This window comes from Stenella coeruleoalba, assembly GCF_951394435.1.
Source record: "Stenella coeruleoalba genome assembly, chromosome: 7".
Lineage (NCBI taxonomy): Eukaryota > Metazoa > Chordata > Mammalia > Artiodactyla > Delphinidae > Stenella > Stenella coeruleoalba.
Genome location: NC_137153.1, coordinates 103,807,757 through 103,822,419, shown reverse-complemented (window position 1 = coordinate 103,822,419; position 14,663 = coordinate 103,807,757). Strand labels below are relative to the sequence as shown.

The following is a 14,663-nucleotide window of genomic DNA, read 5'->3' as shown; positions in this document are numbered from 1 at the left end:
CAGAAAAAGAACATTAGGTAAAAACTGAGGAAATATGAATAAAATAAGAAATTTTGTTAATAATATTAAACCAATATTGGTTCATTAATTATGGCAAATGTACCATACTAATGTAAGATGTTAGTAAGATGGGGAAATTGGGTACAGGTATATGGGAACTCTCTGTACTATCTTCGTAATTTTTCTGTCAATCTAAAACCACGCTAAAATTCCTAAAATAAAAGGTTTTTTTAAAAAAAACCTCAATGTAGAATTATGACATTTTTCTATGTCTTTCTTTCTTCCCGCTCCAAAATGATCACTGTCCTGTTTTTCTTCTCTTCGCTCTTCCTCTCCTTGCTTTAACAAGCACACTCCTCAAGCACGTCCTCCACGTGATCCTGTAAATGGCTTGTAGCAATTGACTGAGAGCACGTGAGTGTATATGGCAGACTGATTGGCTTAATGATCTACTTCTTCTCATGTTCATATATCATGCCCTTTGTCACATGCTTCTTAGTTTATTTCTCCACTGCTTGAATACTGGCTGGCCTATTGACATGCTTTGGCTAATGAGATGTTAGCAAACAGGATGCAATCAGAGACGTGAAAAAGGGCTTGAACATTCCAACTTGCTTCTTTTACTTCTGCCACTGCCATGTGACCTGTCCTGAGCTAGACCGCTGGAGGATGAAAGTCATGTAGAGCAGAGCAGAGGCACCCCAGCACAGATGACCCAACAGCCAGCCTACTCCCAGACATGTAAGCAAGCTCTTCCAAGTTCAGTAGAGCTACCTGACTGACTCACCGCTGTCCACAGTTGCACGAGCAAACCCAGATCAAGTCTAACCCAGATCATCTGAACTGCACCGACTCCTGAGCTAAACAAACATTTTGTGGTCGGTTGTCACATAGCATTTTTGTGGCAAGAGACAACTGATGCAACACCAACTAACATGCAAGTATTGGTCCATCTCAACTGGAAAGAGGTTCCTTGGCAGAAAAGAGAGATGAAAGGGAAAATTCCAGGAACCCCTTCCCACAGAAGAAAAGAGCAATAGAACCCCATGACCAGGCCTTTAATTACCAACTCCAGCTTCATCTCGAACCCCTTCCAGCATTTATCCTTATACTCATTAATACCAAACTCCCTAAATTTCCCTACCAGTATGGGGAGTCACTCTCAAATAACGCTTAAGCTTATCAGGTCCTGGTGGCAGACTGTCTGGGTGCAGCTCACCACTACTCACTTGGTTGTGTGACCCTGGGCAGGTCACCTGATCAGCTCCTTCATGTGTAAAATACTGACAATAACAGTACATATCTCATAGAGTTGTGAGGTTCAAATGAGTTGGTAGATCTAAACTGCTAAGAACAATGTTTGGTACATATAGTATGTACTCAGTAAATGTTAGCTAGAGGTAGTGGTAGTAGCAGCAGCAGTATTCTGACTAATCTGTCTACCCGGAAAGTTCTTTCCACTCTTCTTCACCTAGATAATCTCTAGTCCTCCTTGAAGGCTCTTGCCTTCTCCTCCAAGAAGCCTTGCTTGGCCCTAGCACAACCCATCCTTGCACCCTTCCTTTGAACTCACAGAACTCAGGACTTTTACCTTCCCCTGAAGCTTGAGACATGATTTTCAAACGACCTCTATGTAACTGCCTTTCCCTCTAGACTGTAAGCTGCTTAAGGACAGAGTCTATACCTTGCTGTTCACTGAGTAATCCAAATATGAGGCTCAGAGCTACAGGCACTATGCCTCTTAAGACCTAGATAAGCTTGTCTTGAATCCCCATCACTCAACTTGAGGAAAGCTTGGGCAGCTCCTCAAGTTTTCCGACAATTCCCAGGGAACTGACATTGTCATGAACCCTCTGAGCCCCAGCTTCTACCAACTGAATCAGTTCATTTATGCCTGTCCTGCTTGTCGTATGCACTCCCTCACTTCCTTAAAAGTTGATGCAGATCTGGAATTTGACTCATTTTCTTATTTGCAGTACATGAGCTCAAAGGACCCTGACACATGCAGCAGACTCTACAAGAGGTTTGCAGAAATTACAGGAATGAAGATGGTGTTGCATTACAATAGCCCAAGCATGTTAAAATTCTGTGGTAGACAACCCTGGTCTTCAAGAAGTCCCTCAGCTGCTGCTTCCCCTACCAACATCAGCCCTCATGCCTCTCCTCTCTCCTCACCCTCCATACCCAAATTCCTGCTGATTTGTTACCCTGACTGCTTCAGCTCCTGCCTCCTTATCTCTAACCAGAGCCCTTGGGGAGGGCTCACTCACAACCCCAGGTGCTACTCATTAAACTACTTTCCCCAGGAGGAATTCTGGGGCTAGTTTTTAATTTGCCTTTTACACTACTACCAAGCACAGTCCCCAGCTCATGGTAGCTACCCTACCCTACCATAAGTATCAACTGAAGTCAAATTTTCAGGCGACATCTAGACAGACTCAGGTAAGAATGGACTCAGATAAGACATATGAGAAAGGAAACAAAAGGCCAAACAATAGACTGAGAGTTTTGCTTATGATTCTTATAAACCTTAGTCTTATTAAATTTTTCATCATCAAAAGGGAAAATTCATACCAAGCTACAGGCAATGGAGAGCAGGAGTTAAAAGCAAGGTCTTTGGAGTCTAGATGACCTGGGATCAAATTCTAGTTTTCTAACTAACCATCACCATCACCAAGTAATTAACTTCTCTGAGCTCCAATATCCTTAGCCTTAAAATGCACATAATGGTACACAGGTCATGGCCTTGTTGGAAAGAGTAAATGAGAATTATACAAAATGTCCCACACAGTCCTAGCCCATAGTAAGTGCTGCGACAATAGTTTCTCTCATCTAACGAGGAAATGGGTCTTCATATCTAGGAATCCTGGGAAAGAAAGAAACCCAAAAAGATAGAATAGAGGCCCTAAGGTATCTATCTGCTTCTCTCCTATGCATCCAGAATTGTGCTAGTTACGAACCACCCTTGGAAGAAATGAGAAAATCATTGCTCAAATCATTTTCTGTGTTCTGTGGCACGGATGAGGCTCCCAGTTGAGAAAGGCTGGGATAGAGGGAGGCAGGACTAAGGAGCTGGATTCCTAGAAACATGATATGAGAAGGAGGATTTCTTGGATATTTTAGGGGCCTGGGAGGAAAAGAATGATCTAGAACTTTAAATAGTTGAAGACCCCCTGTGATCTCCTCACCTAAGCCTCTCCTATGGCTTCTCTTCTCTCAGAAAAATCACATCAAGGTCCCAGCATGAAGGATCTCAGATAAATGGCAGGTCTCAGATTCATGAAGACTTTCTGACCTTTATTTCAATTATGGTTGTATATCACAGGATTAAATAAGGCACTCGTTATGCAACTTTTAACTTGTGCCAGTAACCAAAATCTCTGCTTCCTAGGGAGCTCAATGAGTGCCATATATGACCACATACAAAGCAACCCCATATACAGGGAGAGGCCTTACTATCCCTGACAAAATATCAATAAAAAAGATTTTTGATCAAGCTGAATATACAACCTTTTAGGGTTATACAAGAAATAGTCATATTTCTACTCATAATATTTAGTACAGCAGTTAAGTTATACAAACACATCTAAGACAACCCAGTACATAAAATTACATTAATGTGGAAATATACTGTTTTCACCCACTCTCATGTATATTGTAATAACTTTATTCAAAGTCTTCATGTGCATCTTCAACTTCATTGTCTTTGTCACCATCAGAGCCATTTTTTGAGTCATCTAACTCAGTTTTTCAGAGTGTATCATCTGTACTTCTGCTTCAGGACTATAAGTTGGCCCACAAATCATACTCACATCTCAAATGCAACCCAAAGCAACAATTCCCATTTTCAGAACTCTGGAAAAGTTTGTTTTTATTTGTCTTCTGGTGTATATTTGTGATGCTCAAAGCATAACCACTTTAATTCTCTTGGTTCATGAAAACATCTGTTTAACTTTCACCCATCACTTACGTTTGGGAAGGCAGAACCCAAGAAAATTTATTGAATTTGCGTTAGATTCCTTTGCCTATCATTCTAAACGACTATATCCGGTTGTATAATATTTGGGTATACAGAGTAATACTTTTTATGGAGTCTGTTTCATCTTATGAATAGCACAAATATATTGCAATATATTTTTGGTACTACAAGTTCTAAGTTGTTCAATATTTACAATTAATATAACACATAAATCCTGTATTTTTGCTTTTTAATCTTTGCTTAAACTATGAGGCCCTCACCACTGTAAATAAAACCTGCCTACATCATTCATTCTCCCCAAATACAAAGATCTCCATCCTTCTTGTCTTGCCTTTTTGCTTTCTCATTCACAACTCTGAAATTCATTCATTCGTTCATTCACGGAACTCATCAAGTGTCTTAGCTCATGAACATCAAAAGAAAGGCTGACCTCATGCTGTCACAAGTCCACGGCATGGGACGCAAATTCATTTCATAACACTTGTCATTTTCACTAAACTTATGTTTTTTTCTTGTTCTAATTCAAGTACAGTTCAGTAATTTCTCTTGTTCTCTAAATAGTACTTAAGTCAGGTTCCTTTAACAGTCTCTTGACTTTTCAGATAGCTCTCCTACGTCTTTGATTCCTAGGTCTTTGATTCATATAAACTAGGGAAATAAATTATTGGTAGAAAACATCTTTCAAAACATAGAGTTTTTTAAAAAAAAAAACATACAGTTTTGTTGGGCAGCAGAACTGCAGAGAAATAAAACTGTCCCTGAAGGGAAAGAGTTGGGAGCTGCTTGTGGCAGGGATTTCAAAGGAGAAGGGATGCATGCAGTCAAAAGCAACGAAATGGTCAAGAACTCTATAGAGGACAAACACTGCCCCTCCCTGTGTGTGTGATTCCAGCTTGGGGAAACAATCCCATTTGCCTGAATTACTAAAACAGGACCCCGTTGGGATGGGGGGAGGGGTCTATCAAAGAGGATTTAGCCCATGTTCTTTTTTTTTTCCACACATACACACTGTATTTTTACAAGAGATAAACAGACTGACACCAAGCATTGTAAATGGATGACCATAACAAAAGCAACAATGACTGCAATTACCAAACAGGAAGCACTCATACTACAGGAAGCACTCATACCATGTCATAATATTGACATTCAGTCCAGTATTAGCCCTTTTTTTTTTTTTTTTTTTTTTTGCAGTACGCGGGCCTCTCCCGTTGCGGAGCACAGGCTCCGGACGCGCAGGCTCAGCGGCCATGGCTCACCGGCCTAGCCGCTCCGCGGCATGTGGGATCTTCCCGGACCGGGGCACGAACCCGCGTCCCCTGCATCGGCAGGCAAACTCCCAACCACTGCGCCACCAGGGAAGCCCTAGCCCATGGTCTTGACAGAAGGGAGATGAAGGCAGGCTGAGGCGGAAGATCAGTTCGGCTCCGACCACACCTGCCTCTGCAGCCCCTCCCCGCCAGGCTGGGAATCTCTGAGCTCACACTTCACCAGCTTTGCAGGGTGCTTTCCTTTCTTTCATTTCTCGACTCCCAGCCTGACATTTCCTAGTACCAATGGGCCACTCTCATCATTCCATTGGAATGAAGGCCATCTTCTGGGTATACTTTTCAAGTAGAATCAATACTCACCTCTCTTTACAAATGGCAAGAGGGGAAGATGATGCAGCCACGGAAAGCCCAAATCTTCTGATAACTGAAAACCAATCACAGTTGGATGAGGCTGTGGTCAGATATGTTCAACAATCAAGCTTCCTGAGGGACTTTCCTCCGTAGGTTTCTAGGCTTTTCAAGATGTTTCTATCATCATCACAACAGGAGAAATGACTCCAGGTAGCCTAAGGAAATCAACATTACGTAGATCAAAATGACTGCATCCCTTCTACCTACCAAAACAGTGCTATTGTATGTTTCCCAGCCAAAATATAGGCTTCAGGAAATATCTCCGTTAGTAACTTCAGTGTGGCTGCAGTAAAGCACTCTAGAATGGCCTGACCTTGCCCATGAGGAAGAAGAAAAAAATTCCCGCAACAACTAGCTTTGCTTCTCCTCCCCCAAAAGAAGGATGAAATAATAATAAATCACACACCTCTCCCCTCTAACATCAAAATCTGTCCCGGGGGGTGTAGAACTGACTCACCTGTGTGACTAGCTGGTCTATAGCTGACGTAACTGCCAAACATAGGGATTTAAACCACAAACCCAAACAGGAAACCACGATTTGAGGAAACCATGGACACATCCCTCTCTGATCCCCTCACCCGGAAGGGGAAACGATCTTCAGACAGTGTCCAGGGCCACTTTTCCTATTCTGCAGCAGTACCAAATTTGACAACTGGTGACCAAGCTTCTTTCGAAAGAGGGGAGAGACAGGGAGTTCTGCTAAGCCCAAAGGCGGATATTGCCAGATGTAGGCAAGGCCTGGTGACGGCAGGAGAGCACATGATTGTTGCCCAGTTTTCTGAACACAATAACCTCAGAATAAGACCTGTGTGTCACCAGGCCTAAAGTTGACTCTTTGCTGGTCCATTAGCTCCTCAAAAGCACGGATATTGTCTGTCTTGTCCACTGCTGGCTCCCAAGCCCCTAGATAGTGCCTGGTACACAATATGCACTCAAAAACTTGTTTGGATAAATGAATAGATGCCTCAAATTTGGCTTCTATTTGGAATTAGTGATTAATCTTAATGAAAGACACCTGAAATATCATTGATCCACAGCAACAAAAGAGCTTCTAGAGGCAAGAACAGATGTATAGGGTGGTCCCTAGGGTGTCGATGACTTCCCTCCTATCAGCATTTCAGAAAAAGCACTGATTTGGGATCAGACCAACCTGGCCTCAAAGCCTGGCCCTACCTCTTTCACTCTGGGTATATTTGGGCAAATTATTCCACTTCCCTGGACTGTGGGTTTCCATCGCTAAAATGGGAACAGTAATATTCACCTCATACGGCCTTTGTGAGATTTAAACAGTCTAGGGTGTGTCAAACGGCTAACACAGTACCTGGTCCATAGCAGGTGTTAAATGTTATATACCTTTGCTGGTATTATTATTACCACCAAGGTAGAGGAAGGAAGGGCAAACAGTGAGTGACCGTCTAATGTCTATTTTCTCCATTCTTCTCCATTCCTCTCTAGACATCATTACCCTTCTGCCCAAGTTCCTGCTGTCAGGGAGGAAGACCAAGCTGGGCACTCAGGATTCTGGAGGCCCACTTACCATAAACTTTCACCTATCCTAGCCAGTGCTGGGCTAGTACATGTTTAATAACTGGTTCTCTAAGGAAGAAAAAGGGCCTTGATTTGTAGCTTTTGCCAATTTCCATGGTGTAAATATTCCCATGGCCAATTTCAAGCTGCCAAGGTGATGATATGGAGCACAGAGTTGGTAAGAGATGAGTAATATCATTATATCATATTTTTACCATTCAGCTACAACAGACGTAAATAACCTCAAGAGTAAAATAATCATAGTAACAGTAAAATGTAGTAAAATAATTAAGAAGTGCTGTCTTGAATATTCCCTTACCTTTGTTTTCATTATAATTCATTTGATTATAAGTTTATATAATTTTCAATAATGGCTGTGTTTCACAACCAGCTTGCAAAATTCCTGAAAATTTAACAAACGGACCAGTGTGAACTGGCTCCAGCACAATGCTGATTCTAGTCTACTTCTGCCCACAGTGTCAGTATCATCAGAATGGAGTTTGGGCAAATGCAGTGGGCCTGGACATTAAAAGACTCCGATGGCCAGTGAGACTTCCGCAGAATTCAAGAAAACTTTCAGGGAGACAAATTCTCCTTTGACCTTCTCTAAAAATCTCTCCAGAAGAAAGCAATCATCCTTTGGGGTCTTTAAATGAGGAGATCATTCGGTTTCTTATGTTCAGGGAAGATCCAGCATAAGTCAGCACACTGGAATACCAGAGACTTAATCTATAAAGTTGGCGTGATGGAGTGACATCTGGAGAAAAGAGCATGAGTCATCACCTGCCTCTGGCCACCACATGGCTATGCGTCTTTTGGCAAGTGACTTCATCTCCCATAGCCTCATTTTCATCATCTGCAGAATGGGGACAGCACCTTCCTATAAGTGTGGCTGTGAGGTTTTTGAGATCATGTATTCCAACTGACTCTGTGAACTGCAAAGCATCATAAACACATAAGGCATTGCCTCTATATGAGGAATGAGACAGAGACCTGGAGTGAGAAAGAGCTGGATGGGAAAAGGAGGGAGAAGTTAGCCAATTTAGACAGGGGACTATGGGGAAAAAACAGGAAGAAGAGGTTGGGAGTAGGAAGAAAATAAGGGAAGTAGGGGTGAGAGATGGCAGTAAGCAGTCCGTTGCGTTTGGAGTCATTGCCTCAATGGTTTTCCCACCCTCTAGTCACACTCACTGCAGCAGGTTCTTCCTTATTTCTTAACAGTTCCCATGTTCATCCTAGGACAGGGCTTTTACACCATCCCTAAAATACCAAGAATGGATTCTGGCTTTCTCAGCCTGTACCCTGTGGCCTTCCTGACCCACGTGTACTCCTTCCTCATCACAGATGGACCCACCTCAGCTACAGCTGGCATTAGAATTATCTGACACCCAGAGCTCTATTTTGACAAAAATCCTCCTTGAGCTCAACCATGTTTCTGTCTCTCTCTGACATGAAGCTAGAAATACTACTGGGTCTCAAAAGAGAAAAAAATGAAAATCAATTTCAATCAAGGCAATGGCTTGCTTTTGTAATGCCTTTGTTAATCAGGCATTTTTGTGCAAGGATTCTTAAGAAAGTCTCTTTCAAAAACACTCCATTCCCTGGCCAAGGCGGGGTAGAAATGGGATAGATGGGTTGATGTTCAGTGTTGAGACTTTTCAGCAATGGAACAGGCAGTTCAGGAGGTGAATATCTTCTCATTACAGGAAGGACCAAGAAGAGGTTGGGCAATGTCTTTAGTAATCATGTCGTAGAGAGGTTGAGAGCACTCAACAAGTTGTCTTCTCAAGATTCTTCCAAACTTAGACTCTCCTACAATCGTTCAAATATACCCAGCCTCAGCTCCCATTCTTCGAGTTTCACAGCATGGTTTCCCCACCCTTTAGCAGGGCTGTTATGAAAACTGGAGCACTCCCTCCCCCCAATACACTCAGCCAATGGAATTATGGAGTCTACAAAATGATATTCCTCCTGAGGACACTCATTTCCCAGGTATCTCCAACCTCCAACACTTTATTTTTGTCTTTGAGGCTACCATAGAAACTTGGGTTCAAAAGTATTTAACTTTATTTGACTTTATATATGGGGAATCTGAGGCCCCCATCCCATATCCCTGGCTGCTGCCTTAATCATCTCTCACCTGGACAAGTGCCACAGGCACTGGTGGCCCTCCTGCCAGCCTCTCTCATTCCACCTCATCCTCCACACAGCAGTGGAATGATCGTTTTGAAATGTAAATGTGACCGTGTTCCTCTTCTGCCTACAATTTTTCCATAGCTTATCACTGTCTACAGGTACAAAAGTCCCAGTGAGCCTGGTTTCACTGGATCTTTATGATCTGTGCCCTCCCTTCTTCCCTGCTTTCTTCTCCGTATTACCTATGATGGAGCTGTACCCAATCGCAATCGATTGCCCAAAGACACCATGCTACCTCCTGCCTCCAGCTTTATGCAAGTAATTCTCTCCTTTGAGAACAGTGCCACCTGGCCCATCATCACTCCTACTCCACCTGGTAAAGGTCTCTTCTTCCCGTAATGCTTATCTCAAACACCACCTCCTCTTTAATACCTTCCCAGAACCACTTAAGAAGGTTTAATTCCCTCCCGTTTTTCTATTCCCACAGAATCTTATACATCCTTTAGCTCTGCAGTCATCACTCATCTTTGCCTTGCCTGCCTGCATCTCCGGGGGCTGTGAGGGCTGAGACTGAGTTATACTCATCTCTACCCCCCAGAGGGCCTGAAACAACACTTGGCTCTTCTCAAAATGGCTTGTCCAAGGTCATACAACTAGAAGAGGTCAAGTGTGAATCAACTCTTGATAACCTCATTTCCTCACTTGCTTTCTCTCGGTCTCTCAGCCCTATATTATTCACCTTTCCTCATTTTTTCTCCCACCCTTTTGTGGATACAAATCTGACCTGAACAACCCGAAGTTTCAACTTTAACTTTTACTGATATGCTTTTCCAAAGCAGCTCACCGAACTTCTGTGCTGCTCTCTCTGCCTCTCCAGCTTCCTCGATGGTTTCTGGATGCAGCTCTGAGCATAACCCATCAGGGAGGCACACAACACTACCCCCAGTACAAACTTCCAGAAAATACCTCAGTCTTTGCCACTTACACATACTTGATCTGATTATAACACACCTGCCATAAACCATCCAGCAACGTCTTCACAATCCACCCTGGTGCACAGCTGGTTGTCCACAAGAGTCCAAAAATAAACATATCTGGAGAGTCTCCTATAGAGAAAGTTTAAAGAAAGGAAAATGATGAAAGCAAAGTATTTTTCCCAAATACTTTCATATCCATTACTGAACTCAATCCTCTTCATATCCACTCATCCCACCCACTTCACTTTACAGACCAATCAGCAATCCAGAGACGTGAGGACGCTTGCCCAATGCCGCACAATTAGCTATAAGCAAAAGTACCGATGTCTTCAGGATCCCTCAGCACCAGTCTTTAAGGCTCTTCTGCATGCTCAAGGAACGGCGGATTCATTCACTCATTCATTCATTCATTCATTTCTTCCTTCCTTCCTTTCTTTCTTTCAACTCCCACCAACATTAGGGCCACTATTCTAGGTACTGGGGACACAGTAGCAACAAAACAAAGTTTCTGCCCTCATGAAGCTTACATTCTAGTTTCTTATGTAATTCTTTATGGACCCATCTGAATCACAGGAAAGACTTATTTTTCAGAAAAGCCATGAAGAAAAGGAAACAAAGTGAGTTCAGAATTAGAAAACCAAAACAGAATTTGACTCTAACTAACTATTGTGTTGGGCCACACAACATACCTTGATGCTTTGTAAGGCAAGACTCTGGTTCCCAAGGAGAATGTGCCTAACTAGCATAACTAGATGGTTTAGCACAACTTGGGGGAAAAAAAAAAGAGGCAGAATCTGGTTGTAGAACTCCACATGGTAAAAGTCAAGGCACACAACGAAAAAATAACCAAGACTCAGTTTGATTTAGGAATGCACTGAATCTCAGCCCAAAAAGAACCCCTCGAATGCTTTGGTCCCCTTTATCCTCTGGTTTATTCAGCTCCTGCCAATCACTGAAGCGCACGAGAATTAAGCTAGATTCAGTTCTGACTGGCCACACAGAGTCAGTCTTTGTCAACCAAGAGCTATGGCTGTACCAGGTTATAGAAAATCTTATATGCCAGGTATTCTAAACTACCTGCTGCTGAGTCCCTGTGTGAAACTGGGCAGTCCTTCCCCTTCCCTGGGCCTCAGCTTCTCCTTCTGAGGCTAGGTAGGCATCAGTCCAAGTGAGCTCCATGGACTCTGATAAGTTAAATATTCCTGGACCCCATATTCATTTATTCAGTAGGCGTTTGTTAAACTCTGGCTATCACCTGTCCCTGTGCCAAGTGATGAGGACACAGCTGTGGACCAAGGTAGACTTGATCCCAACCTTCAGAAGGTGATTATCACAAATTCCTCTTTGGAGCAAATTTCTCTTTCATCTATTCTGTTTCTTAATGAACTATTTATTAACCACTTCTATATAAGGCATGGCCCTGGTGGACCAGGAAGTCAAAATCGAGTCTGCTATGAGGCCTCTCTTCAAGGAGCTCAGAGTAGCAGGAGAACATCTGTACACATCCAGTTTACCACAACCAAGGTGGAAAGTGTTCAGTGGCTGGAAGAGATATAGAGAAAATGCCGTGAGGTCAGATCAGAGAAGAGCAACTCATGGTCCCACTATGATTTAGCAAACATCTGCTCCGATCAAATACAGCAGTGTCAAGTGCTTTTACAGATGACAGATGTGGCCTTTTTGGATCTTAACAACAACCACATTGCTGTCCCTACTTTACTGGTAAGGAAACTGAGGCACAGAGAGGTTCAGTATAACTTGTTTCAGACCAGAGAGATAAGAAGTGCTGGGATTCACACCCAGGTCTGTCTGCCTCCACACCTTGCTTGTGTGCCCTGTGAAGTTTCCTCTTTTATCACCAGGCACTTATTAGGGCCTACAGGTTTTGGCACCATAGTGAGCTCTTACAGATAAAGAATGAAGAGAAAATTGGCTTCCAGTCTCATCATTTTGGTCTGAAAAAAAATGTGACTCTGACCCTACCCAACTTTTTCACACTTGCAGGCATGGGTTTGGAGAGAAGAAGTTTGAAGCAAATGAAGACAGGTTTGTTCCGAGCAGAGGAACAGGGATCTGACAGGTTAAAGGGCTCAGAGGAAGCTAGGATTCGCAAGGGGGCTCCAGGAGGAGAGAGTATGTTGGGAAATGAGGCTGGCTGGGTGAGCTGGGTGCAGACCATGAACGGTTTTAATTAGATCTCACTGCAATTTGGCTGAAGATTAGTCTGAAGTCCCTGAGGCCATATTGGGCAGGATGGAAGAGGGATGGATATGAGTCCGAATTAGACATTCACCGAAGATAAAGCAAGAATTGACTCCAGTATCCTCAAGGCTTAATAGAGCTCAGGGCTTCCCTGGTGGCGCAGTGGTTGAGAGTCCGCCTGCCAATGCAGGGGACGCGGGTTCGTGACCCGGTCCGGGAAGATCCCACATGCCGCGGAGCGGCTGGGCTCGTGAGCCGTGGCCGCTGAGCCTGCGCGTCCGGAGCCTGTGCTCCGCAACGGGAGAGGCCACAACAGTGAGAGGCCCGCCTACCGCAAAAAAAAAAAAAAAATAGAGCTCAGATGGTCCTCAAGGCACCAACAGTAAGAGATCTACTAATTAAGATGAAATTTGCATTTATTTTAGTCTCACAAGGTGAAAAGCATGCCAAGGGGACAGCTTGGGGCATCTGAGATTTTCTGAAGCTCAGGTGTGGCTTTGAGCAGTTAGAGGGGTGAGCATAGCCAAGGGGGCAAGAGCACTGCTTTGGAGTCAGCCAGGCCTGAATGCGAATCTTGACTCTGCCATTTCCTCACTGGTTGACTCTGCAGTTTCCTTCATGTCTCTGTGCCTCAATTCGTTCAGTGGGAATAGGGGGAAATGATAGTAACCTCCTTCACATAACTTTTGCAAAATTTAGTGAAATTACGTCTGTAAACTTACTTAGCACTTTGCCCACGCCAAGTTAGCACTTCATAAATCATAACTGACATTAAACTAACATGAGCTAAAGAGAAGACTAACCATCTATCAAGCACTCAGTGGGTACCAGGTGCTATACAGGCATTATTTTATTTAATCCTGCCAGCAATACTTCTAAGGAGACATTATCAATGCAATTTAGCATATTAAGAAACTAAAGTTCCAGGAAGTTATGTTATGCCTAATCATTTGTTTTTAATCTCAGTTTGGTCATTTATAATTTGGACCCGGATTGCCCTGGGTTAAACTCCTCACACCACCACTTCTAACTTTGTTAGTCAATGTACCTTTGTATCTTAAACCATCTGAGACTCAGTTTTCTCACCCATAAACTCTGAACCCTTCTGCCCACAGCTGTCATAAGAATTAATAAAATAATATATGTAGGGGCTTCCCTGGTGGCGCAGTGGTTGAGAGTCCACGTGCCGATGCAGGGGACACGGGTTTGTGCCCTGGTCTGGGAGGATCCCACATGCCGCGGAGCAGCTGGGCCCGTGAGCCATGGCCGCTGAGCCTGCGCATCCGGAGCCTGTGCTCCACAACGGGAGAGGCCACAACAGTGAAAGGCCCATGTATTGCAAAAAAAAAAAATAATAATAATAATAATAATAAATGTAACGTGACCAGCCCACACGTGCCATTCAAAACTGGTGTTATCCTTGTGATAAATTCACACAGCTATGAAGAGGTGGAGCTGGAATCTGAACCTATGTCCACAGTCCAGGTTCTTTCCTCTAAATCACATGATGGGAAACAACCCCAGTGTGCAGCTCTATATGAAAGGGTAGACTACATGACCTCCAAAGATGGGGAATTTCCCAAAAGGATCTAGCTGTTCCAAAAGTCTTTCTAAACCTAGCCCAGTGCCTCAAATTCCTACTATTAGTTTCATTTCATTAGCTCAAATTTGAGCTTTCATTTCAAAGCTCAATTAAAAGCCAAATGTTTCTGCTGGAGGTAAACACATTATTTCTTGCTAAAGCGTTATGGTCCTATGTTTGCATTAGATGGCTATCACCAAGCAGAAATCAGGATATAGGAAGCATAAAACCAAAGACATGTTAAGTTTCAATGAAATAAAGACTTCCACCAAGAGTTGAACAGACACGGGTAAGCTCCCAGAGTTAGCACAGAGCGGGAGAAGGAAACTTGGGTCATAACTGACACTGACAAGTAAGTTTTAGAGCTCTACTAGTTCTAGAGCAGAGCACCTATGGCTAACAATGCTGTATTGTATACTTAAAATCTGCCAAGAGTATGGATCTTAGTTAAGTGTTCTTACCACCAAAAAATTTAATAATAATAATAAAGGGGGCAGGAGTAAACTTTGGAAGGTGATGGATCTGCCTATGACCTTGAGGGTGGTGATGGTTTCACAGGTGTATACTTTATCCCCAAA

The 14,663-nt window shown here is 43.2% G+C and overlaps 1 long non-coding RNA gene across 8 annotated transcripts in view; it reads right to left on the bottom strand.

Annotated features, from left to right (window-relative positions):
- Window positions 1-14,663, bottom strand: part of LOC307188624 — a 301,789-nt gene that overhangs the window by 146,039 nt on the left and 141,087 nt on the right. For 7 of the 8 annotated variants that reach the window (XR_013829019.1, XR_013829020.1, XR_013829021.1 and 4 more), the window contains 2 exons: window positions 10,336-10,430; window positions 5,611-5,816 (listed from right to left, as the gene is read on the bottom strand). This is a non-coding gene — a long non-coding RNA (uncharacterized lncRNA). Of the gene's footprint in view, window positions 1-5,610; window positions 5,817-10,335; window positions 10,431-10,990; window positions 11,957-14,663 lie in introns of those variants that run through there. The other variant, XR_013829026.1, reaches the window with a different exon arrangement.